The sequence below is a fragment of the Scyliorhinus canicula genome, chromosome 4 (assembly GCF_902713615.1).
Source record: "Scyliorhinus canicula chromosome 4, sScyCan1.1, whole genome shotgun sequence".
Taxonomy (NCBI): Eukaryota; Metazoa; Chordata; class Chondrichthyes; order Carcharhiniformes; family Scyliorhinidae; genus Scyliorhinus; species Scyliorhinus canicula.
This window is the reverse complement of record NC_052149.1, coordinates 163,770,077-163,793,722: the sequence shown is the minus strand read 5'-3', so window position 1 is coordinate 163,793,722 and position 23,646 is coordinate 163,770,077. Positions and strand designations below refer to the sequence as shown.

General features: G+C 46.5%; 1 long non-coding RNA gene across 1 annotated transcript; it reads right to left on the bottom strand.

Moving 5' to 3' along the window:
• Window positions 1-1,010: 1,010 nt before the first annotated feature.
• On the bottom strand, window positions 1,011-23,192 carry LOC119964173. Its single transcript, XR_005460269.1, has 4 exons — window positions 22,689-23,192; window positions 7,986-8,104; window positions 7,778-7,900; window positions 1,011-1,095 (listed from the first exon to the last, which is right to left on the bottom strand). It is a non-coding gene; the product is annotated as an uncharacterized LOC119964173 (long non-coding RNA).
• Between the last annotated feature and the right edge of the window lie 454 nt (window positions 23,193-23,646).

Below are 23,646 nucleotides of genomic sequence, written 5' to 3'. Positions count from 1 at the left end.
CTCTACTGCCTGTGCACACATGACTGCATGGCAAAATTTGGTTCCAACTCCATCTACAAGTTTGCTGACAATACGACCATAGTGGGCCGGATCTCAAATAACGACGAGTCAGAATAAAGGCGGCAGATAGAGAGCCTAGTGGAGTGATGCGGCGAGAGCAATCTCTTCCTCAATGCCAGCAATACTAAAGAGCTGGTCATCGACTTCAGGAAGCAAAATACTGTACACAACCCTGTCAGCATCAATGGGGCCAAGGTGGAGATGGTTAGCAGTTTTAAATTCCTCCAGGTACACATCACCAAAAATCTGTCCTGGCCCAAGTCGACGCTACCACCAAGAACGCAGAACAGAGCCTATACTTCCTCAGGACACTAAGGAAATTCGGCATGTCCACATTAACTTTTACCAACGTTTACAGATGCACCATAGAAAGTAGCCTATCGGGCTGCATCATAGCCTGGTATGGCAACTGCTTGGCCCAGGACCGCAAGAAACTTCAGAGAGTTGTGAACACAGCCCAGTCCATCACACGAACCTGCCTCCCATCCATTGACTCCATCTACACCTCCCGCTGCCTGGGGAATGCGGGTAGCATAATCAAAGATCCCTCCCACCCGGATTACTCACTCTTCCAACTTCCATCAGGCAGGAGATTCAGAAGTCTGAGAACCCGCACGAACAGACTCAAAAACAGCTTCTTCCCCGCTGTTACCAGACTCCTAATCGACCCTCTTAGGGACTGACCTGATTAACACTATACCCTGTATGCCGGTGCCGGTGCTTATGTAGTTACATTGTGTACCTTGTGTTGCCCTATCATGTATATTCTTTTATTTCCTTTTCTTTTCATGTACTTAATGATCTGTTGAGCTGCTCGCAGAAAAATACTTTTCACTGTACCTCGGTACACGTGACAATAAACAAATCCTTAATTGGAAAAAAAGAGTTGGGTACTCTCATTTTTTTTTATTACACACTGCAAGCTTCCTTAGACAGCAAGTGCCTAGTTAAAGTGCTTTAATGATGTTGATTGAGAAGGAAGTTGGTGACCAGAAGCCTGTATTTTGATCTTGTCGTGCAAACTTCAACGTTGACCTGAAATGGTAAATGGGGCCACAGTTTTATGTCTCATTCTGATTCGACTGTAGGTACTGCTGCGGGACCTTTAAAAGAGGGTCGGGTGCTGCAACTCTGTGGGACACCAAGCAAACCAGTTGCCATATTGGATCCTTAGATGCTCGTTGCACAAATGTAAAAAGGGGCACCGAGTCACCGTATTTCGCACTCCTTGAGTTTTCAAATGATCGTGTGCATTTCTGAGATGCTAACACAAACTGAATAGGAAATAATGCACTTTTGGCAGCTTATTCAATGTGCAATTGTGCCCTAATAGAAGCATAAGAAATATTCGTGGGAGTAGCATGTGTTCCTAAAATCAAAACATTTGGAAATTACAGCAATTATAAATATTAAAAGTGAGGGGCAGCACGGTGGCGCAGTGGGTTAGGTCCCAGGTTCGATCCTGGCTCTGGGTCACTGCCTGTGTGGAGTTTGCACATTCTCCCTGTGTTTGCGTGGGTTTCACCCCCACAACCCAAAGATATGCAGGGTAGGTGGATTGGCCATGATAAATTGCCCCTTAATTGGAAAAAATGAATTGGGTACTCTAAATTTATAAAAGAAAAAAGAAAAAAAATATTAAAAGTGAATTAAGATCATTGAGAACGGAAACACTTATTTTGTCAGTTCCTTTGGATACATTTTGCTGCTGCTGTCCAATCATTTTAGATGAATTGTACTTTAAGGAGCTTGAAAAAACGCATAGCTCAAAGATTGTTTGAACCATGTATTTCAGAAACAATGAGAAACATTTCAGAAATATTGACAGCATTGTGGCAACACAGAGAGAGTTCCAATTTTGTATTTTCTTATAGAATCACAGGATCAGTGAATTGTTGCAGAAAGAGGGAAGCCATTCAACCTCTTGCAATCGTACTAGCTCTCTTCAAGAGCGATTCAGCTAGTCTCACTCCCACGTTTTCCTTGTAGCTCTGCAACTTTCTCAGATAATAGTCTAATTCCCCTTTGAAAGCCACACTCACAGGCCATGCATTCCAGATCCTAGCTATTCATTGCTGACAAAAGCTTTTTCTCATCTTGCCGGTGGTTTTTTTGCCAATCACCTTCAATCGGTGTCCTCTAGTCCTTGATTCTTCTGCCAAAGGGAACAGTTTCACCCGTTCTACTGTATCCAGACTCCTCTTGATATTGAACACGTCATTCGAGTCTTCTCTCAACCTTCTCTAAGGAGGACAACCTATTGTCCCTAATCTATCCTGGTCAGTGAAGTCCCACCTCCCTGGAGCAATTCTCATCTTTTCATCACCCCCTCTAATGCTTCCGCATCCTTTCCAAAGTGTGGTGTCCAAAACAGAACACAGCACTCCATTGGTTAATGTGGTTGACTCCTAACTGTCTTCTGAAATGGTTTTGCAGGTGGCCATTCAGTTCAGAACAGAACCAAATGGGACGAACAAATGCTGGCCTTGCCAGCGACATCCCACAAAAGAATTTTTAAAAGTTGAGGTTGTACCAGTGTTTTATAAAGGTTCACCATTGCCGCTATGCCTCGATTGATAAGGTTCAGGATCCTACATGCCTTACAACTGCTTTCTCAACCTGCCCTGCCACCTTCAACAATATGTGCACATATCCCTAGGTAACTCTACTCCCGCATCCCCTTTAGAATTGAACTCTTAATTTTATATTGCTTCTCCTCATGGTTCCGACCAAAATCTGTCACTTCATACTTCGCCACATTAAATTTTAGGTAAGTAAGTAAAGTCACCATAGTCCCAGATGACCATAAGGTGACCCTTTGAGGGGGGAGAGTTGACTAGTGGTGATTTGACCTGATCACCACACCTCAGGCGAGGGGCAAGGTTGAGAAGGTGGGGTCTTCGTGAATAACTTCAGCCAATATGGGAATTGGACCCATGCTGTTGGCCTTGCTCTGCATCACAAACCAGCTGTCCAGCCAGCTGAGCTAAACTAAGCTAAAACTGTCATGAGGCTGTAATTCCATTAAAAAGGTACTTTACTTTATAAAGTGAATTTGGAGTCACAGAAAGTGAAATAAATATTATTTTTAAAATTTTGGTTTGTAATGAGAATGTTAATTCCATTAAAGGAACTATAATGGATAGAACGAGTTTGGAGTGAATGTAATCTTTGGTGATCATGTAAGTATGATTGTCCATCTAAGATACTCTATGTTACTGGTCATGGGTTCTGTGGGTTCTTATATGGTTGATGAGCCCAATCCTGGAGCTGCATCTTCAATTGTATACTTGATGGGTGTTTCCAGAAGGTGGGATCTATCCTCTGACTATCAGGCATTCCTTTCTCAAGATCCTTCTAGGACACTAATGTTAGTATGCCTGTCCTCCCAGCTGATGCAGAGCTAAAGTACATTTAGATTGTGCAATGTATTTTAAACTGCGTTGTTTAAGAGTCTCCCTGATCTAATGTTGATCCTTACAAGCCTCAGTGAGTACTTCAAATGTTTTAGCAAAGTTTAATGCCTTAGTTGACAAATGCAAACCTCCTGTAAGCTCATGTGAACTAGCACTCTGACAGGTATTGCAGAATCCAGTGCAGATTCAAAATCTGTATTCATGCTCCCCCTCCGCTGGAGCATCACACTTATAGTTTGGGTTCTTAAAATCATTGAAGTTCTTTTGACGCTTTAACATAGGGGCAGGGCTCATGAGCGAACTGTCGTCTCCGCCTGGTGAAGAAGCAAATCAATTACGATCCCTGAGAGAGCACAGACAAAGGATATGATATTAAATGATCTCAGAGGAGGTGTGTGCCAGGAGACCATGCTTCAGTAAAAAAGCAATGGGATGCCTTTCTGTAATGTTGAAGGAAGACCTGAAGCTGAACTCTAACTACTGCACTGCCTTAACAGTAGAGATATGACTCACGACAGGTGCTGCATTTCTTTGCGTCTGGGTCCTTTCAACATGGCATCCTGTACCAGCCTCCCCGAACAGGCGCCGGAATGTAACTTCATTTGAAGCCTACTTGTGACAAGCAGCAATTTTCATTTAATTTTCATTTCATTAGTGTCTTCTGTAACATTTCACAGAATGCTGCGAGGACCTGCATTCACCAAATAATGGACACAATTGATCGCTGGGTTTCGGAGCTTATTATCTTTGACACATCCCCGTGAAGATGAAGGACAGGTCCATGCCATTCTACAGGATTGCTAGTTTCCCAAAAGTAATTGGGGCTGTCGATAGAATACATATTACATTGAAGGAACCAAAAATGACACTGTTTCATTCATCAATAGGAAGGGGTTCCATTCTTTAAATGCTATGATAGTGCGTGATGCACAAAAGAGGATCCTCACTGTAAATACAAACAAAATCACAAGTGACCATGACTCATTGGTCTTTACAAACGCAGTGTTATGCTGGTCCATGACAACACCACCAGGAATTAAAGGATAGTTACTGGGTGATAAGGGATACCCGCTGAGAACATGGTTTATTGCACCATTCCGGAGGACCAACAACAAAGCACAGGAACGATACAACTGTGCACACGGAGCAAAACATCAGGTGGTGGAGAGGACAATTGGTGTTTTGAAATCGCATTTTCAATGTCTGGACAGGTCGGGGGTACATTATAGTATGCACCGGAGATAGTCTCAAAGACTGTTGTAGTGTGTTGCGCATTGCACAACTTTGCCCTTCAGCATGGACTGAGCATTCACCCGGAAGAAGTCTTTCCACTAGAAATGGAGGAGCTGGAGGAAAGTAATATCGAGCCTGGTGCAGGCATACCTGCTGCTGCGAATGTGCAAGCCCAGGTTCCAGGAGACGCAAGGGCAGCTTGAGATTGCATGGCTGCCTCTGCTTTGGGACAATGAGCTTGTAAAATTAACAACTGATATGTCCAAACCCTCCCTCCCTCCTCATCCTCCCTTCCCTCCGCTTTCCAAAAAGTCAGAACCATTGTATTTAAGTGGAAAAATAGAATTAATTGATTATTGTGTTTCATGAGAAAATATATTCGACTGCAAGATGTTTGGAAGAGTTGGGGTAGTTACTGTATTAAACAAAATATCATCCTGCAACTGCTAAAGTTAAATGTTAAATTAAGTGTTAACATGGTTTCAAAGTTTGGTATTTATAAAATTATTTTTGTTAACAAATGTTTTCCATTAAACTTTACAAACTTCTACAAATGTTTTATTCAAACATCAAAATACAATTCTCAGGTAATTTGAACTTAGTAACATAATTGAGGCAAACGAGGCAGAAAAATAATGATGATAAACACAAATCAAAAAAAAAAATCAGATGGTATAAAACACGCAGATCAAGACCATGGACAACTGCACAGAACAATTAAAAAAGGATCATGCATAAGTGGTGGTGGTGACTGAACAGGTAGACGAGGGTAGAGCAGTTGATGTGGTGTATATGGATTTCAGTAAAGCGTTTGATAAGGTTCCCCACGGTCGGCTATTGCAGAAAATACGGAGGCTGGGGATTGAGGGTGATTTAGAGATGTGGATCAGAAATTGGCTAGTTGAAAGAAGACAGAGAGTGGTAGTTGATGGGAAATGTTCAGAATGGAGTTCAGTTACGAGTGGCGTACCACAAGGATCTGTTCTGGGGCCGTTGCTATTTGTCATTTTTATAAATGACCTAGAGGAGGGCGCAGAAGGATGGGTGAGTAAATTTGCAGACGACACTAAAGTCGGTGGAGTTGTAGACAGTGCGGAAGGATGTTGCAGGTTACAGAGGGACATAGATAAGCTGCAGAGCTGGGCTGAGAGGTGGCAAATGGAGTTTAATGTGGAGAAATGTGAGGTGATTCACTTTGGAAAGAATAACAGAAATGCGGAATATTTGGCTAATGGTAAAATTCTTGGTAGTGTGGATGAGCAGAGGGATCTCGGTATCCATGTACATAGATCCCTGAAAGTTGCCACCCAGGTTGATAGGGTTGTGAAGAAGGCCTATGGTGTGTTGGCCTTTATTGGTAGAGGGATTGAGTTCCGGAGCCATGAGGTCATGTTGCAGTTGTACAAAACTCTAGTGCGGCCGCATTTGGAGTATTGCGTACAGTTCTGGTCGCCTCATTATAGGAAGGACGTGGAAGCTTTGGAACGGGTGCAGAGGAGATTTACCAGGATGTTGCCTGGTATGGAGGGAAAATCTTATGAGGAAAGGCTGATGGACTTGAGGTTGTTTTCATTAGAGAGAAGAAGGTTAAGAGGTGACTTAATAGAGGCATACAAAATGATCAGAGGGTTAGATAGGGTGGACAGCGAGAGCCTTCTCCCGCGGATGGAGGTGGCTAGCACGAGGGGACATAGCTTTAAATTGAGGGGTAATAGATATAGGACAGAGGTCAGAGGTGGGTTTTTTACGCAAAGAGTGGTGAGGCCGTGGAATGCCCTACCTGCAACAGTAGTGAACACGCCAACATTGAGGGCATTTAAAAATTTATTGGATAAGCATATGGATGATAAGTGTAGGTTAGATGGCCTTTAGATTTTTTCCATGTCGGTGCAACATCGAGGGCCGAAGGGCCTGTACTGCGCTGTATCGTTCTATGTTCTATGTTCTAAGTGGAGGAGTGGATGAGATAGAGTTAGCAGTTTTTGAGGGAGAGGGACCCTAACTCCTCACGCATCGCCCTTGGGTGCTTCCCTGTCCACGTGACATAACCTCCGGCCTCCCTGACCCTGATGACAGTGCATCTTGCCCAACAGCAAATGAAATGAAATGAAAAATGAAAAAATGAAAATCGCTTATTGTCACGAGTAGGCTTCAAATGAAGCTACTGTGAAAAGCCCCTATGATTCCATGTATGGAACCAATAGAATAGATTCCCTACAGTGCAGTAGGAGACCCTTGTACTTGACCCAGGCCCACACCCCCATTCTATCCCTGTAACCCCACCTAACCTGCACATCTGAACAGACTCTGAATGGGTTGGCAACAGACCAGAGGGTGAAGCATCTGGTGCCACCTTTTTTGTTAAGAATCTGTTGAAGATGCTCATGTTGCGGCCTCAGCAGCTCATTTTTCTGTCATGAAACATCCATTCGCTGTAACGAAATGTCATTTTGCTGTCTAAACAGTTCATTTTGCTGTGTCACCAGCTCACGCACTTGCTGAGAAGTCCGCATGTGCTCAGCATTGACTTCAGCTACTCTTTGGAGCTGCAGGGAGACTTTAGTTATGGATTAATCTTGGATCCTTGCACTGGTCTCAAAACCTCCAGACACTGCCGTTAATTTTTTAAAAATAAATTTAGAGCGCCCAATAATGGCCAATCCACCTAACCTGCACATCTTTGGGTTGTGGGGGTGAGACCCACGCAGACATGGGGAGAATGTGAAAACTCCACACAGACAGTGACCCAGGGCCGGGTTTCGAACCCGGGTCCTCAGCGCCGCAGTTTTAGTGCTAACCACTGCGCCACATGCCGCCATAGCCATTGCCGTTACAATGTCACACATTTGCTGAATGAGCAAATCACCAGTAACGTCTGTACGATTTGCAAATTGACATTCAAAACTGCGTGGTTTCCACTGACAATGTCGACGGCTCCTCACCTCCTGAACGCTCTGAGCACTCTTGCTCCAATACAGCAGTTATTGGAGGCCTCCCCTCAACCACCACTCTATCTCCTTGAACATCACTGTCAAAGTCTGAAATATCAGCCTGCTGCAAGGTCTCACCCTCCTCTGCTGGAGTTTCAGCACTGCGCTGCTGTGATGTCCTCACTTCCATCAAATCTCTTGCAGGTACCTCTGCTGCTGTGTGAGGGTCAGCTACATTCTGCTCTGCCGTCACCATGCCATCTGTGAAATTTAAAAGAAACATAATTATTTTTACATTAAATTAACTGTCACCTTGATGATATGAACAATTAACTTTTCTTCTTACCTTGACTCATCCCAAAATCTCCATCAGTCCTTACTACGGGCTGTGGAGTGAGATCCTTCAGGTACGGTAACACACCTCCCGGTTAGTGAATGCTCCCGGATATTATGTGCCTGTTTTGCCTGCAGAAAGAAATGGAAATTTATTTTAAAGAAGTTACCATGACCTGAAGTACAGTGACAGCTGAAAACTTAACACTTATGACCAGGTTAGAACCACCTTCAAGGTAACATTTTGTGGCACTTGATAATGAGGGATTCAATCTTATTTACATTGCATGTCATAGAGAGTCATAGAGTTTGTGCAGCACAGAAAGAGGCCATTTGACCCATCGCGTCCATGCTAACCATCAATCACCTGCCTACTCTAATTGCAATTTCCAGAACTTGGCCCATATCCTTGTATGCGACGGCATTTCAAAGTGCTCATCTAAATACTTCTTAAATGTTGTGAGGGTTTTCGCCCCCTACAACCCTTAAAGGTAGTGAGTTTCAGATTCCCACCGACTGTGTTGTTCCTCGTGTCTTAATAAAGCTCGTAGTCTCAAAGGTGGAGAAGATGCTTTATCGTGAATTTGTTCTCTCTTCAGAGCTTAACTTACGGCTACCTCAAATGCTGCCTGCCTGTGTGTCTGTCTCCTGCTACGAGTTCTGCCTTCCGTCAAGTGTGTCCTCACTTCCTGTCCAGGGTATTGCTATACCCTGCCAACCTATGGGTCAAGTACCAGTGCAAAGAACATTACTTTGACACCCCGGAGGATACCAACAAATTTGGATTTGGCAAACAACGATAGAGGGAAATGGCCAGAACCTGGGCTGTAAGAATTCGAGAGGGGCAGGGCGATCACCGGCAGAGGTGCAGAGAGGGGGGAGGGAGGGAAGAGGGGAGAGAGGTAGATGGGGGTTAAGATGGGGAATCTGACTGTTAGGGGAGCCACCACACTAGCAAGCAGGCTGGTGTACGGGAATGCAGCGAAAGGAGAGGCCACAGCGCAACTCCCGGGGAGGGAAGGAGCACCTGGCAGAGGGAAAGGGAAATACAGAACTTCAGGGATAATGTAAAGTGAAGACTTTCTAGAAAATTCCGATGCAAATTATACCTGAGAAGGCATAGAATGTTGCACATGAAGAGGTGTCAAGGGATAGTTCAAATACTTCAAACTTGAAAGGTTGCAAAGATTCCTGTGGTTGCAGAGATTAAAGATTGATTTCCATATTTTAGCAGTCATCCAAAAATCTATCTACTGTTGATTTATAGCTCAGAATGTGCAAAATGGCCTGAGAGTAAAGGAAAATGGACTCTGGGTGCAAGACATGCCTTTTTTCCCCCTCCAGGAATACACAGGGGAAAATGAGCTAAAAAGCTATTTGCAGACCAGTGCTGGGGGTGCTGTGTGTGTGACAAGAAGAGGAAGAAACAGTCACCCCTGCAGAATTACATAGAATTTACAGTGCAGATGGAGGCCACTCAGCCCATCGAGTATGCACCGGCCCTTGGAAAGAGCACCCTACCTGAGGTCAACACCTCCACCCTATCCCCATAACCCAGTAACCCCACCCAACACTAAGGGCAATTTTGAACACTAAGGGCAATTTATCATGGCCAATCCACCTAACCTGCACATCTTTGGACTGTGGGAGGAAACCGGAGCACCCGGAGGAAACCCACGCACACACGGGGAGGATGTGCAGACTCCATAGAGACAGTGACCCAAGCCGGGAATCGAACCTGGGACCCTGGAGCTGTGAAGCAATTGTGCTAACCACAATGCTACCGTGCTGCAGGTGTATTTTCTCTCCATCTCTTGCTGAAGGCAAGGTTTTAGCAGAAACTATAGGCAAAACGGAAATAGAACAACCTCTTCAGCTACCCTGAAGAACCAGAATCTCTCCTTCTAGGATAAACCAACATGTGTCTCCAACGGATTGTGAACCTGCCAGTCAGTTCTACCAAAATCACCTGTTGGTTGCTGCAACGTACCACCTCATGGAGAAGCCGAAGATTGATTTGTATATATTTTTTAACTTGTTTTAACTTCTCATTTCTGATCTGTGTGTATGTGTGTGTTCCATTTTTATTATATTTCCTTGGGTTTTAGTAACCAATAAATGTATTCTTTCTTTGGCTCAAGAAAGTCTGGTTAAGTTGGCACTTTCTAAAAAGTGAATGCATTAGGACTGGGAAATGGTATCCATGGGGAAAGGAATTTATAACCCAATCTTGTTGCGGCCAACCAATGGAGATTGAATAAAGAGGGGAGCCAAGTCATTTCTCCTCATCTGGGAATCATAAGAAAATTGGGGTCACATCCTGGTCATAACAAATTTGTCCAAGAATTTAACAAATTGGAGATCTCTTCTGGGAATTAAAAAAATTGGGAATCTTATCCAGGACCAGTTGTTACAAACTGGGGGCTTGTCTGGGATCATTCCTGTAGTTGCAACAAAGGAATTAGAGTGGGAAAAGTAAAGTGTTCCTTTGAAAGCAATTTTTAAAACTGCAAAAAACCGGTTTTCTTGAATCTGTACTCCTGTTGTTAGAAGAAGGGAAGTTAATTTTGAGGATTTGAAAGCTCTGTCCCGTGAACTGTTAAAAGAATAAATGAGGCACTTAGAAGTAGAGCTGCCATCACAAGCTTTATAAAGTATGATAGTACAGGTCCTGTCCAGAGAATTACATCACAGTGTTAGACAAGACTACACAAAATTGTAGAATTACTGAGAATCCAGCTAGGACTGCTACAAAAATAATTAGACAATGTGAGAAGAAGAGAAAGTGAAAGAGAGGAAAGGGCAAGAGAGGAAGATTTCCAAATAGAGCAGAAGGAGAGACAGGAAAGGGAAAAAGAGGCTTTCCAACGAAGAACCTGTGAACTGGAAAGGAAGATAGAGGAATCCTGTAAAATACTACTCTCAAGCAGTCAGGTAAAATCATTTGAGTCAAAAGAAGCTGAAAGGGCTTGAGGAAGCCAATAAGGATCTGTAGGAATACATGGAACCCAGAATGGTTCAGGGTCCTTAAAGGTGGCACTAGAGCTGGTTGAAGTGGCTACTTGTGTTTTGTTATGATCTTGACGTAGCATAAGCTGCTTCCTTGATGTGCACTCTGACAAAGGAAAGTTCAGACTTGGAGGTAGCTTTAACACATTTATTAAACTGTTAACAATTCTCTTACTTGGATTCGACTCTCCTGTTAATCCTGCTATAGCTACTCAGACTGACGAACCAGTCTGCTACAATCCAGGTGGTGGGTATGATGTGTTTCAAATCAACCCTGTGTACACACTGAGTGTCTCCATTGGAAAGCGGAAGATCATGTGTGCTGTGAGCTTTTATATGGGTTGGTATAATGCCCTCCTGTGATAGTGTCACCTCTGTGTGTATTGTGAATGCCCATTGGTCATGTCCTATCTTACTGACCTATTGGTTGAATGTCTGTGTGTCATGTCTCTGGTGCTCCCTCTAGTGTCTATATGGTCTACGTGTACTTACATTAACCCCTTGTGTATTTACAGTGATGCATATCACCACAAATTGTAATCAAAGAGGCTGGGAATATGCAGCCAAAGTTTGCAGAGATGCAGAGGGCTGCAAGGTGTTCAAGAAGAGGTGACAGAACTAGTAACAGTGGAGGTAGTTAAGGAACAGTTCATTAATTTAAAAAAGTTAAGTCTGTAAAGTGAACAAGGGCCCAGAAAGGGCGGCACAGTAGCGCAGGGGTTTGGCACTGCTGCCTCACGACGCTGAGGACCCGGGTACGATCCTGGCCCCGGGTCACTGTCCACGTGGAGTTTACACATTCTCCCCCTGTCTCCGTGGGGCTCACCCCCACAACCCAAAGATGCTCCTGGTAGGTGAATTGGCCATGCTAAATTGCCCCTTATTTGGCAAAAATGTACTTTTTTTAAAAAACAAAGGTCCAGAAAAGACCGGTGGAATTTAAAATGAGCAAAGCGGATGATCCGTAAATTTAGTTGCTAGATATATCTTTTACAGAAATGGATAGGGATGAGGGGAGTGTGATGCTGGATGTTTTTTAAAAATATATTTGACAATATGGTGGTATTTTGTAAAGAAGGCTGTCTGTCTGTGCGTGCACCCATGATTAATTAAACTGGTATAAGGTTAATAGAGACGGTTTATCTGTGAGAGCTGAGAGATACAAGGGTAAGGTGTTCGATCCATGCATTTGTAACGAGAAGCTATGGTGAGGTTGAATTTTAAGCAGGGGAACATTATTAAATTCTTATTGACCCAAACATTGAGGCAATAGGAAAATAGGAAAGATTTTTAAATTTCAAAAAAAGTTGAGTGCTTGTGGACAATCAAATCTGAGATGAAAGAGGGAAAGGATACTTAAGGAAAGGCATTGAGTTGAGTTGACTGTGCGGGGGAGAGGTCCGGCGATCATCTCTGTACTTGCAGAAGGTATAAAAGTTGTAATAGCCATCCAGTTAAGCCAGAAATGTCTTTGTTTTCAGAAAGCGGTCTGTTTCTGAGCTTCCTTGAATTTTCCCAGCAGAGTGGACATATTCGAGGCATCATGTGGTATATCGTTTGTACGTGATAGCAGTTTTTGCCTTGGGCAATATTACTGGATATTTATAGTTAAAAAATCTATAAGACAGTTGTTGCGAAGAAGGTAGTTTACTTGTGAGTTTTGACCAAGTGGGTTGTTTGGGGAATGTTTTATAAAACTATTTTAACTGGGGGGGGGCACATGGCACAGTGGTTAGCACTGCTGCCTACGCCGCTGAGGACCCGGGTTCGAATCCCGGCCCTGGGTCACTGTCCGTGTGGAGTTTGCACATTCTCCCCGTGTCTGCATGGGTTTCAGGTTAGGTGGATTGGCCATGCTAAAGTGCCCCTGAATTGGAAAAAGAATAATTGGGTGCTCATAAATGAAAAAAAAAGACTATTTTAACTGTGTAACTTTAATCTTATGTGCTTACGTTTTTTTCACCTTGTTCATAAATCTTTTCATTTTTTAAATCCTAAAGGTGTTACTGAAGTTCTATGTTTCTGGGATCAGCAGCGTTTCCTCCTCATTTTCAAAATACAAGAAAGGTTTATGATCAGTAAGACAGGTTTCCCTTTGGGATCTGATTTGCTCAGCAAATAACTTTAGCTGTAGTCAGAACAAGTGTTCCAAGACAAGCAAGGAGACAATGAGAGAGGTGTCATGCCCAGTTGCAGAGCCACAGGCAGTTAAAACGGCCAATAACAGGCCAACAGAAGTAGAAAGAGACAAGGTAGAAACTGAGGAAGTTAAGAGGATCAAAGCTAGACCAGCAGAAATAAAAGAGCTCCAAGAGGCACCTGTAAAGGTTAAAAGGGACGATAGGAATAGACTGTATATTCGCAAACAGCTTCATGGCAGATTTCATTGGGGACAAGAAAAGCAGATAGTGAATGAAGTGGCTCACACGGTTGAACAGCAACAATGGAGTGCAGCAGAAGGCAAATATCCACTTGGAAGCAGTAATGTTTCAGGAGACATGGAACAGTTTAGGGGAACGCAGATTCCCAAGGCAATAGAGGGTGCTAACTAACGAATGTTCTGCTTGTTCCATGGCAAATTAAAATGAGGAGCAGGGAAATTCCCAACAGGCCATGGAAGAGTGAGGGTGTTGCACCACTTAGCTGAAGAGCAACAGGGGAGTACAGCAGGAGCTGAACATCCACCTGAGGGCCGTAGTATTGCAGAGTGCATGGGACAGGGTAGATGAAGACCCCTTCCTAAAACAAAAGAGGAAGAGTAGAGAGGCTACCTAAAGTAGACAAAACCTGTTGAAACCACAAGGAGTACACCAAAGAAATCAATGTGGAGTTACCCCCTAGTGAATCAAATGAGAATGTTTCATGGCAGCACGGTAGCACAGTGGTTAACACTGTTGCTTCACAGCACCAGGGTCCCAGGTTCGATTCCCGGCTTGGATCACTGTCTGTGGGGAATCTGCATATTGTCCCTGTGTCTTTGTGGGTTCCCTCCAGGTGCTCAGGTTTCCTCCCACAAGTCACAAAAGATGTGGTTAGGTGAATTGGACATTCTGGATTCTCCCTCTGTGTATCTGAACAGGTGCTGGAATGTGGCGACCAGGGGCTTTTCACAGCAACTTCATTGCAGTGTTAATGTAAGCCTACTTGTGATAATAAATATTATTATTTTTATCATCTCTAAACTGCAACAAATTCTGCTGAGTCAAGGCAGAGTCCACTAAAGGGGAGGTACCAGACCTGAGTTCAGATGCTGTACCAGAGATTAAACTTGAGTTGCCACCCATTCCTACCACAAACATCAGATTTTCACAGGAGCAAGGGAGGTAACCTATACCAAAGCAGGTAATACTTGTGGAGAAATAGCCCTGATAAAACCAGATGAAACAGCACAACTTTTTAGACCTCAACCAGAACTGTATTGATGAAAAACACACTAAAAGTGAAGTACCTGGAACAGAATCCCCACAGGAGGTGGAAGTCAAAGCACAACCAATTAACCTCCTAGCAATTTGATCTGCACCATTGCCTAGGTTTGAGCCAGTAGACTCATGAGTTACACCACTACAGAGACACCATGGGTTACACCATTACAGAGATAAACAAAGAGTTAAACCTGAAATGACCAGCTCAGCAAAGCAGCCAAACAAATTTGCACAGTAAGAAATCAGTGTGAGCAGTTTGGCCATTATCAGCAATTTGAAAGATAACAGTCAGGTAAAACAATCAAACCCCATTGACAATACTTCATCCAAGATGACAGCAAGGAACTGAGAGAGGGTTATTGACCAGAGATGATTGTAACATAAAGCAACTTTGAAACCCTGATGCCAGACTAATTTGTAAATGAATGTAGCCAACTACCTGAAAGGGAAAATGAACCTTTGTGAGTTGGTTGTTCAAAGCCTAAAACAGCTTTAGTGTAATTCGGGTATTTACCAATACTCTGAGAATTAATGAGAATGTGTGTATTCATTATTTTCTATTTTTTCCCCTGTAATGTGTACAGTTCTGGTGACTGGAAGTGACTGCACTGCGCTGTAGAGGAGATTTACCAAGATGTTGCCTGGGTTGGATCGTTTTAGCTATCATGAGAGGCTGGATAGGCTGGGGTTGTTTTCCCTGGAGCAGAGAAGGCTCAGTAGGGACCTGACTGAGGTGTATAAAATTATGTGGGACGGAGATAGGGTGGATCAGAAGGTACTTTTCCCTTATTGGAGGAAGTCAATAACTGGGGGGGGGGGGGGGGGGGGGGGTGCAAAGATTAAGGTAATGTTCAGGAGGTTTAGAGGAGATGTAAGGAAAAACTTTGTCACCCAGAGGGTGGTTGGAATCTGGAACTCACTGCCTGAAAGGGTGGTAGAGGTGGGAACCCTCACGACTTTTAAGAAGTGTTTAGATCAGCAGTTGCAGACCAGTGCTGGGGTGCTTCTCAGTCTCTCTCTCTCTCTGCCACCCTCCTTTGCTGGAGGTAAAGTTTTAGCAGAAACCACAAGCGAAAAGGAAATAGGGCAACCTCTACAGTTACTGTGTAGAATCAGGATCTCTCCTTCTGGGATAAGCCAAGTGTCTCCAACAGATTGTGAATGTCAAAGTCAGCTCTACCAGAATCACCCTACTTCATTTGCACCGTAACACTATCTACACCTCAAGGACAAGACAAGGACTGATTTATATGTTTTTTAACTTTTATTTGGATTCCTAGCTTCTCATTTCTGATCTGTGTATGTTTGTGTCGCGATTTTATTATTTTTCCTCCTGTTTTAGTAACTAATAAACTGTTTAAATTGACTGTTTCTAAAAAGTAAATATATTCGGACTGGGATCCATGGGGAAAGTATTTTTGAACTAACCTTTTCGTGACTAACTTTTCAGGATTGAAATAAAGAGCAGGAATGAACTCATTCCTCCTCACCCGGGATCATAACAAAATTGGGGTCCTGTTCCAGTCATCACAAATTGGGGGTTTCATCCGGCACCAGTCGTAATACTGTGTAGTTCTCTTTACTTTTATTACTTAGGAACATTGAACGTGTCACGCTGTATTTTATAAGTGTAGCAGGCTACCTCAAATTTAACACACCGTCATCTATTTTTGCACAGATTTTATACGTCCTTTGTTTAGATCTTATGTATGTTGTTAATTTGCCATTTCTGTATTAGTTGAGGCTGTGTGCCATTCGTACTTTTTTATTATTTTGAATTAACTTGTCCTCAGCAATGGCAGGTAATAGCAAATTAGTCCCCACAACAAAAAAACAAGGATAGACAAGAATTCTACAGGATATCAACTAGATATTTGGAACGATGCATCTAAATATTAAATTAGCAGACTTGACATCACATATTCTATTGTCTCAAATAAACGGACAAAGTAAATTTCTTAAGGCACCCCACTATCTCAGAAGAAAGCCATAAATGTTATGGAAACAACAAGAAAGCGATAATGAGGGGGATAGGCCCACATCAAACTGGCACATTAGAAGGCCAGTCAAGAAGCAATAGGAAATTACATTAGTAGATGATCATCACATTTAAGAAACCAATCAGAAACTGATTGCACACCACCTAAACCAATCATTTTTTAAAAATTTAGAGAATCCAATTAATTTTTTCCAATTAATGGGCAATTTAGCATGCCCCATCCACCTACCCTGCACATCTTTTGGGTTGTGGGGGTGAAACCCACGCACACACGGGGAGAATGTGCAAACTCCACACGGACAGTGACCTAGAGTCGGGATCGAACCTGGGACCTCGGCGCCGTGAAGCAACCGTGCTAATCACTTGCGCCACCGTGCTGCCCCATCTAAACCATTCATACTGATCACTGATCATGTGCTGCCGAAGCCAATTGGTGGCACAGTGGTTAGCACTGCTGCCAGGGACCCGGGTTCAATTCTGGCTTCAGGTGACTGCCTGTGTGGCTTTTGCGCTTCCTCCCTGTATCTGCTTGGGTTTCCTCCTGGTGCTCCCGTTTCCTTTCACAGTCCAAAGATTTGCAGGTTCGAAGGATTGGCCACGCTAAATTGTCCCTTTGTATCCAAAAGGTTAGGTGGGGTTACTGGGTTACAGGAACAGGGCGGAGGGCATGGGCTTAAGTTGGGTGCTCTTTCTAAGGGTCGGTGCAGACTCGATGGGCCGAATGGTTTCCTTCTACACTATAAATTCTATGATTCTATGGAGTCCAAGAACACTTCTGATCTTGCCCATAGGTTCTAGCTTGAAAAGGGTCGAAAAACACCAACTTTAAGCTGTGGGTTTCCAATGGGTGCGTTCAGCGGGATACCCCGTTGACAATGGCGGGACCAGAAGATTCTGCCGCTGGCGAGCTGCCCTTAATCGCTGCAGAACACACCATGAAGTGGGAGGAAAATACCCCCATGTGTGGCCGCAAGCCCTAGGCTGTATTGGGAAGCAAGAACCATGTGGAGCCATATTGTTGCTGTCTAGCTTTGTTAACTACCACCTTTGTTGCTTAACAAACATTTCAAGAGTTACACCAATTGACTGACTCCTATGCCTGAATGGCTAAAGTCTCTAAAGAACAAATTGGATTTTGAGGTTAAGTACATTCAAAAAACTAACAGTGATCATTCCAGTTCCAGCCTCACCTTCTCTTATACAAAATTCTTAATACCCAAATCTGCTTTCTATTCACTAAGCATTTTTAAAGTGTAAATGTCGTTCAAAAATTTAATTTTTACCAAACTAACAATTATAATAATTGTAGATTTCACAATGATTTCAGACAATCCCTCTCCCACGTGCAATCATACAGCTACACATTATGAAGACATGCCCATAGAAATATATAAAAAGGTCACAAGCTTGCTGAATATAACATGCCAATATATTGTTTTCATTATTTGAATCTAAGGAAGATGAATCAAAAACTGAAGAGCTTGCGGCTGTTGCCCCAGTCTATTGATAGACACAATTTTAAATTTGAATCAATCACTTCTTTATTGAACGCAATATAAATCCCAATGCTTATTCCTATTATTATAGAGGGTTGTGTGGGCGAAACCCACAAGCAAACATGGGGAGAATGTGCAAACTCCACATGGACAGTGACCCCAAACTGGGATTGAACCTGGAGCCTCAGAACCGTGAGGCAGCAGTACTAACCACTACACCACCGTGCTGCCCCTAAAAGAGGGGTTCTATCAGACACTGGGCGCGATTCTCCCCCAAAACGTCTAAGTTAATTTGTGGTGGGTTTTTCAGGGGGTTTGGTGCCGGCCCAGACGGCTCGTTCCCCACTGATATTCAATGTCACTTAGGGTGGGATTCCCCAGCCATGTTCGCTCAGTGACTGGAGAATCCCGTCTGAGGTCAATGGATTTTTCCATTCTACGCAACTTACCTTTGGCCTTCTTTTTTTTTAAGATGTGGAGATGCCGGCGTTGGGCTGGGGTGAGCACAGTAAGAAGTCTTACAACACCAGGTTAAAGTCCAACAATTTTATTTCAAACACTAGCTTTCGGAGCACTGCTCCTTCCTCAGGTGAATGACCTGAGGAAGGAGCAGTGCTCCGGAAGCAAGTTTATTTTTTAAATTTAGAGTGCCCAATTCATTTTTTTCCCAATTAAGATGCAATTTAGTGTGGCCAATCCACCTACCCTGCACATCTTTGGGTTGTGGGGGTGAAACCCACGCCAACACAGGGAGAATGTGAAAACTCCACACGGACAGTGACCCAGAGGCGGGATCGAACTTGGGACCTCAGCGCCATGAGGCAGCAGGGCTAACCCACTGCGCCACCGTGCTGCCTTGCTTGTGGCATTCTTGTGGCAGGCGGGGCGGGAGAAATCAGCCCATCCTCACTTTTTTGGGCCCTGGGGAGTTTCTCACTGGTTTAGCCCACACATAGGGCCTGATTTCCCAAAAGGGAACAAACTCCCCAAGTGAGCGCGTTTCGTCGAGTGTTTCCCAGCACTCGCAGTGCCTAGAAACACATGGCTATTCAATGCTACTCATGTTGAATAAGGAGCCGGAATGGGAAACGCACGGTCGAGGTCGCACACAGCCTTGCTTTTTACAACGGGGAGCTCTACTCGCTCGAACTACCCGTTGTAGCGAGAGATCGGGCGTCATTTTAAAATGGCGTCCTGATCTCTGAGGCCCACAAATTAAATCCCCTACCTCCGCAAGCCCTAACGCAACATGGGAGCCTGACCCCCCCCCCCCCCCCCCCCCCCACAACACCCAGGATGAGCAACATCGGCCCAATTGTGCGTGCATAAAATGCTAGCTTGGCACCTTGGCAGTGCCAACTTGGGAACCTTGGAAATGGCAGGATGGCACTTAGGCTGGCACTGCCAGAGTACCCAGGTGGAACCAGCAATGCCAGGACACCATCCTTCCCAAAAGGCATGAGGCTGGGGGCCTGCGATCCCCTTAGAGACCCCCCATGAGTGCTGTTCTGTCTGTTCACCCATATCCCCCACTCATGCGCAATGTCACCCGCACACACATGGACAGTACCCCACACTGCCCAAGTGAGGACACCCCGCTTTGGGGTACCCCCTCTTCAGCCTCCCCAAGCTCCCCAAGGGGGGGGGGGAACAATGACATACAAGGGTGGGGGCCGCAGTGCCAACCGGGGCCACCATGTAGCCCATCGTACCTGGTGGGGCACAGAAGTATGTGCGATGTTAACATGTTGGCCTTTCACCCCTGCAGAGAATGGCATTTGGACATCAACCTGCGATGCTGCCTATCATGGCGATGACCGCAGCTCTGCATGATGCCCTGTGGCGGGGTTCGCTGCCATCGCCGGGACCCCCAAGGGGTGATCGATGGGATGCATGTTGCCCTACGGCCACCGGCGGATAACAGAAAGGGCTACCTTCAGCTGGTGTGTGACCACCAGATGTGCATTCTGCACCCGATACCTAGGCAGTGTGCACGACGCATTCATACTGGCACACTCGGTGATCCCCAACATGTTTGAGCCCCCCCCCCCCCCCCCAGCCGGTGGGGCTGGGGGGCTGGCTGCTGGGCGACAGGGGTGACCCACTATGGTCATGGCTGATGACGCCTATCCGGAGGCCACAGACCAACGCGGGGACCCGCTACAACGGCGCCCTTACAGCGACCGGAGTGTGGTTGATAGGTGATTTGGAGTCATGAAGATGCGCTTCAGGTGCCTGGACTGCTCTGAAGGGGCCCTCCAGTATGAGACTTGGAAGGTTGCCCGCATCGTGGTGGTCTGCTGCGTCCTCCACAATATAGCCCAGCAGAGGGGCAATGTGCTCGAGGAGGAGGGGGGACAATACGCGGGACATGGGGCCTGGCCAGGCATGGGAGGCCGCACAAAGCCATCGCCAGGGCCAGCGCGCACGGGACCCCCTGGTCGCCTCATGTTTCACCGACTGGGGGGGCGAGGGGAATTGCTGGTAAGGGGCACGGGCACCATAATACCAAACCGACACTCCCTCACCTCCCACACCACCAAAACACCTCCTCTGTTGTACATACAAGCTGATTTCCAATGTTGAACAAGGCCAGGAGCGCAAGTTCAATTCCTCCAAAGGCTGAGAATTCTGAATTCTCCTTCTGTGTACCCGAACAGGTGCCGGAATGTAGCGACTAGGGGCTTTTCATAGTAACTTCATTGCAGTGTTAATGTAAGCCTACTTGTGACAGTAAAAGATTATTATTATTATTATTACCTGCGGCGCTACGAGCTGGGGCACTGGGTTGGGAGTGACAGCTGGTCTGGTCCAGGGGATGGAGGATGATGACAACCTGCTCTGCGATGAACTCCGTGCTCCACATCGTTTGACAATGTCTGACTCATGCCCACAGTGGCACCTTCCACCTGGGTGATCCCTGTATGCGAACTGACCAGTCAATCATACGGCCCCGTCGAATCCCTGGGGTGGGGGTGCTCGGGGACAGTTGGGGCGGGTGGGGGGGTGGGGAGCACGGTCCACCAAGGAGCCTTCACTCGTCCACACCCCCCCCCCCCCCCAACTCCCACTAGCCATCACTGACCACCCCACCCCCACACCCAACGGACAGAGCACCAAGGCAGGTTTTAACAGTGTGAACATGTGTTTATTCTGAACAATCATATAATGTCTGTGCCCTAGCCCCTATAACTAGACTGTGCCCTGCACCTGTGCCAACTTAACTGGTGTCTAACTTTCTGGCTTTACGGGCCCTTACACTATGCCAAGATGGTTCCTCAGACGGCAGGAGTGGAGGCAGCCTGCTGTGACTCCTGCCCTGTGACAAGGGTCCCCGTTGGCACACGTCTCCTGGCCTGGATGGGCCCGGCTGCTGCTCGGGCGTCCCAGGTGGCGTGTTGCTACCCTGTTCTGCCCGCTGCCCACCAGGTGCACCAAGGATGGGGGGGGGGGGGACGTGCTGCGGTTCTCTGGCACCTCCCCTGTGGAGGTCACCTGCACGGGCCCCAGCTCCTCCTCCCTCAGGGTGCCCGATGGCCCCATGGCTACTCCATGGGATGGGTGTGTGAGTGGAACCATCCCCTGAGCCCCCACCCCCGCCACCAGGCGCTACCAGTCCTGGAGGCCCGCTCTGGTCTCGACAAAGGTCTGCACGTTCACGGCCATGGAGCACAGGGAGTGGCCCATCTCCATCTGTGCCACATCAGCCAGTGACTGGGCCGCATCCCTCTGGGTGTGGGCTGCGTTGGCCAGTGTCCGGGTCACATCGAGCTGGGTGTGGCCCACTTCCTTCTGGGTGTGGGCCACTTTCTTCTGCCAGCCAGCACCTGGGTAATGCCGCCGAAGCTCTCAGCCATGGTCTGCTGTGACTGGGCCACGCTGAGGAGTGCCGCTGCGATCTCCAGGTGGCTCTGGCACATGGCTGCATGTGAGAGGGCAGCCCTGTCCTGGGCCTTGGCTCCCGTCTGCACAGAATGCCCCAAGCCTTGCACACCCTGACCCATATCGGACATTGTCGCCCCCATTGCCTCCACTGCGGACGCCACCCATGCGGTGTCGGCCTGGGTGGCACGCATGACCGACCATCCCCTGCTTCTGCATGCGGATAGACTCCTCCACCTGCACCTTCAGGTGCTGGAAGCCGACCGTCATCCGCTCTTGTGGTCCCTGGGTCTCTGCATGTATCTCAACTGTGGCTGGGACTGGATGTTCTAGGTGCCCGAGACCCGTGTGGATGACAGCTGGTTCCTGGGGCCGGCTGCACTCCTACTTCCACCTGCTGTACCAGACCGACTGTGTGGTGCGCACCAGATAGTGTCCCAGGAGCACTGATGTGCCCAACTGAAGTGATAGTTTCTGAGATGGTGCAGGGTGTTGGAGACAGCTGTGATGAAAAGTCTGCGTCCTCCTCCGACCCGAACCATGGGGTCTCCTGAATCTCGGGCAGAGGGCTGGTGTTCGGGCTGCTCTCCCCGTCAGTGCTCGGCCTGGAGGGGCAACGGCTCTGGCACTGGCTGTGGGCATCTGCGGATGGACTAAGCCCATCTCCGGCAGGTCCTGTAAGATACAAGACGACATGTATGTTAGACAGTCCGGCGCATGCAACCCAGGGGTTGGGTAGATGATGGCATCAGTGGCCAGAGCACTCGGCCATTGCGGCTGGCATGGATGCAGGCATGTGGGACAAGATGGGGTTCCGCCGCCCCCTGGGGATGGAGGGGGGGGGGGTTCGGGTTACATGTGTGTGGGGGCAGGGGGTTGGTGCCAGGGGCACAGCACTGCTTACTCACCCTGTCCGCCCTGAGGAGGTTGTGCAGTTTCTTCCTGCACTGGATGCCAGTCCGTTGTCCATGACGCAGACTGCGTCTGCCACCTGCTCCCAGGCACAGTGAACGGCAGCGCCTGGTGGCCTTCCTCCTGAGCCGGGGTATAGGGTCATCCATCTCTCCACCACGGCGTCCAGGAGGGTCTCCAGTTCAGCTGAACCGTGGTGTTGCTCTCCTTCCAGCCATCTTGTGACTGGGACAGTGTGTGTGGGGGGGGGAAAGGACCGTTTAAGTGCAGCTGCAGCGTATGAGTCTCATGTGCGGCAATCACGGATCCGGCGAATCTTGCGCCGTTTTGCTTGGAACCGGTTGCGTTCCACGTGGCAATGGTGATAACCCATTTATAGTTGCTGAATCGGTGCACCTGTTGTGCCGTTTTTGCTGTTGTAAAACACCACTTTCCACACCGGTGTCAGCACTTAGTCTCAAAATCAGAGAATCCAGCCCAATATCTTTTCTGGTTCAGAGTCATGTCACACTCAGGGGTCGTATTTCTTCTCAGGACATGACACACAGGGGACTATGCTTAATCACTGTCTGTGCAAGGCATAGCAACAGGCATTGTCCAATGAGCTCCTGTGCTCACTCTCTGACCCCACTGTTTATGACACCATCAGGCTTTGTTTGTGTCTTCGCTTTGCTGGTGTCTTTACAAATGCCCATCAGGATATAGTGCCGTTTTAACTTGGCCATGTTCCCCAGTAGGCTTAGAGCCGGGGTTAGAAGGCCCAGTCAAAGCTACAACAAACTTTATACAGAACACAATGCTCATCTGTTGCAAATAAAAATGATTCACAAAGTTAACAGAATACCTGGTTTAAACAACTGATGCATAGAGATTAGCATCCCAGAGGAGGCTGTGTTTCTTGGCAATCGAATAGTGTCTCAGTGAACCAAACTCCATCTGGAAGGTCAATGCTGC